Source organism: Triticum aestivum, chromosome 1A (assembly GCF_018294505.1).
Source record: "Triticum aestivum cultivar Chinese Spring chromosome 1A, IWGSC CS RefSeq v2.1, whole genome shotgun sequence".
Classification (NCBI taxonomy): Eukaryota; Viridiplantae; Streptophyta; class Magnoliopsida; order Poales; family Poaceae; genus Triticum; species Triticum aestivum.
In genome coordinates this window covers 496,106,973-496,110,923 of record NC_057794.1, presented here as the reverse complement: position 1 = coordinate 496,110,923, position 3,951 = coordinate 496,106,973, and positions in this window count along the sequence as shown.

Genomic DNA, 3,951 nt, shown 5'->3' with positions numbered 1-3,951 from the left:
ATGACATGCTAAAGAGTTGATGTTGGACAAGGAAGACAACGTAATGAGTTATGTCTTTCTTATATCTGAGATAAAGTATGTTGTCATGGATCCTCTAACTTGTTGAGCTTGCCTTTCCCCCTCATGCTAGCCAAATTCTCAGCACTAAGTAGAAATACTACTTGTGCTTCCAAAATCCCTAAAGCAGTTTTGCCATGAGAGTCCACCATATCTACCTATGGATTGAGTAAGATCCTTCAAGTAAGTTGTCATCGGTGCAAAGCAATAAAAATTGCTCTAAATATGTATGATTGATTGGTGTGGGAGAAATAAGCTTTATACGATCTTGTGATGTGGAAGTAATAAAAGCGACAGACTGCATAATAAAGGTTCATATCACAAGGGGCAATATAAAGTGACGTTCTTTCGCATTGAGATTTTATATATCCAACCATAAAAGCGCATGGAAACATCTGCTTCCCTCTGCGAAGGACCTATCCTTTATTATTATCTTCTACCTTATGCAAGAGTCATGGTGATCTTCACCTTTTCTTTTTCATTTTATCCTTTGGCAAGCTCAGCATGTTGGAAAGAACATGATATATATATATATATCTAATTGGATGTAGGGGAGCATGAACCATTATTGTTGACATTACCCTTGAGGTAAAAGGTTGTGGGGCAAAACTATAAGCCCCTATCTTTCTTTGTGTCCGATTAAAACTCTGTAACCACAAGTATTGCGTGAGTGTTAGCAATTATGGAGGACTAAATGATAGTTGAGTATGTGGACTTGTTTTTTAGCTTTGACATAGACTCCTTCCGATGTTATGATAAATTGCAATTGCTTCAATGACTGAGATTATAGTTTGTCAGAGCCCAATAAGGTTTATGATTTATACTTTTGCATTGTGAATAGATCATCACTTGAACATAAGTAATCATATGACAAAATCTATATATGTTGCTGTTATGAGAATAATCATGATGCCTTCATGTTCGTATTTTATTTTTATCGACGCCTCTACCTCTAAACATGAGGACATATTTATTGTTAACGGCTTTTCGCTTGAGGACAGGCGAGGTCTAAGCTTGGGGGAGTTGATACGTCCATTTTGCATCATGCTTTTATATCAATATTGATTGCATTATGGACTATTATTTCACTTTATGTCACAATACTTATGGCTATTCTCTCTTATTTTACAAGGTTTACATAAGGAGGGAGAATGCCGGCAGCTGGAATTCTGGGCTGGAAAAGGAGCAAATATTAGAGACCTATTCTGCGCAACTCCAAAAGTGCCGAAACTCCACGGAACATCTTAAAACAAATAAAGAAAAATCCTCGCCAAAGATGAAGGCCAGGGGGCCCACACCCTGCTCACGAGGGTGGGGGGAACCCCCCCCCCCCTAGGGCGCGCCCCCCTACCTCGTGGGCCCCCTGGTGGCTCTCCGACGCCCATCTTCTCCTATATGAAGTCTTTCCATGAGAAAAAATAGGAACGGACTTTTCGGGACGAGACTCCGCCACCACGAGGCGGAACCTTGGCGGATCCAATCTAGAGCTCCAGCAGAGTTGTTCTGCCGGGGATACTTCTGAAAGGATCGAGATGGACCTAGAGGAGGGTGAATAGGTACAAATACAAATTTTAATTGTCACTTGCCAATTTTAGGCAATAGTGCAGAATATGAAAGTGAGCCTAACAATTGCAAGTGTGATGCTAAGAGCTAAACAAGATAATCAAGTAATGCAAGTAGATGAGTAAGCTAACACAATATGATATAGGTAAGTGTAGATGAGACAAGTAACCACAAGCAGAGAGTTAAGGTTAGGGATAACCGCAACTCCGAGAGACGAGGATGTAAGCCGATGTTCACTTCCTTGGAGGGAAGCTACGTCACCATTTAGAGAGGTGGGTGTTACCACGAAGGCACACCAACGCCACGAAGGCTCACCCTATTCTCTCTTTGAGACAACACCACGAAGGCGTTTCTCAACCACTAATGGTAGACCTTGGAGTGGTCTCCAAACCCTCACAAACTTTTCCAGGGGTAATCACAAGGGTCGATTCCTCTCCGAAAGACTCCTACCGCCTAGGAGTCTCCAACCTCCAAGAGTAACAAGAACAATGGGAAAAGCTCAAGACTTGCTCAAGTCACAAATTCCTTTGGTGCAAAGAAAGGGAAGGGGTGGATCTATCACTTGATCACACAACTTCTCTCAAATGCTCTCAAATCCCTTGGGGATCTAAGATTTGGTGTGGAGGAGTGAGAGAGAGTGTGTAATGTGTTCTAGGATTTGTTCAAAGTGAGTGGTCCACCATATCCCGAGGGGGAAGAAAGGCTATATATAGTGGTAGTGAAAAGCTAGCTGTTTGGCCACTTAAGGCACAGGATCTGCCGGACGTCCGATGGGTGCCGAACGACCGGTGACACAGATCGGACCGGACGTCCCACCGGGCAGCCGGTCGTCCGCTCGCTCGAGTATAAATCTGACCGTGAAAACAGCACAGGTAGCGGACATCCAGAAGGCGCCAGTCGTTCGGAGCCCGGACGTCCGATGTTGTCGGAAATCCGTTAATTGTAGTTCTGTTGGAGTGCACCGGATATCCAGAGATGAGCGGACGTCCGGTGACCGGACATCCGGTGTGACCGGTCTTCTGCTAATATCAGTTCTGTGAAGACTCACCGGACGACTGGAGAGAGTCGGATGTCTGGTTGGTTGAGAGAGGCCGGACGTCCGTAGACTTCGGACGTCCGATGAAAGTTGGACCTTTTAGCTTAGAAACATACTACCATTTTTGCACAAGTTAGAGGAAGAATTTAGAGATGGTATGAGAGGGAATTTTGTGGTTTTGAGCAACTTCTTTCGCGAAATCCATCGATCCCCTCTTAATAGTGCGGGATCCCTACACTCAAGAGCAAACCGAAAACAAGGAGCCGAAGCTTTTTATCTTTGTCTTGTGTCTCTGCTCTTGAGTGATATATGTTTTATGTCCGTAGTCATGATCCACACACACACATATCCCTTGAGACATAATCATGAGAAATACTCAATAAACATGATTAGTCCCAATATGCATGTTGTCATCAACATCGAAATATGATTAAGGGCATGATTGCACTTTCCAATATGATGTGAAGGAAGAGCCGGTTTGAAGCATGACATGCAGTGTTGACGGCCTCGGCCCAAAAACTATGTGGCGACTTGTATTCATCCAACATGGACCTTGCCATCTCCACAAGGGTGCGGTTCTTCCTTTCTGCAACACCATTTTGTTGGGGAGTGTATGGAGCTAAATATTGATGCTCAATCCCTTCATCACTAAGAAATCCTTCCAAGGTGTAATTCTTGAACTCGGAACCATTATCACTTCTTATTGCCATGATTTCTTTTTCAAACTTGCGTTGTGCTTGCTTGGCAAAATCAATGAAGGTGATCTTCGTCTCGTCTTTGGACTTGAGGAAAAACACCCATGTGTATCTTGAGTAATCATCCATGATGACAGGTACATACTTTTTCCCACCAAGACTATCCCATGAAGGAGGCCCAAACAGATCCACATGAAGGAGCTCCAAAGGCCTTGAAGTAGACACAATATTCTTGCGTGGGTGCTTTGATTGATGTTGCTTCCCGGCTATGCATGCACTACCACATGATCTTTCTCAAAAGAGACATTTGTTAGTCCAAGGATGTGATTTCCCTTTAAGAGATCTTGAAGATTTCTCATGCCGACATGGGCTAGCCGGCGATGCCATAGCCACCCCTGTTCGGCCTTGGCCATTAGACAAGTTGCATGGAATGTGCTCTCTTTCGAGAAATCAACCGTGTAAAGGTTGCCATCCAACTCTCCAACAAAGGCCACTTCGAGAGTATCTCTCTTAAATACTTTCACATTCGTTAGTCCAAATAGTGTATCATAACCAACAGAGGCCAATTGGCGAACAGAAAGCAAATGGTATTTAAGGGAT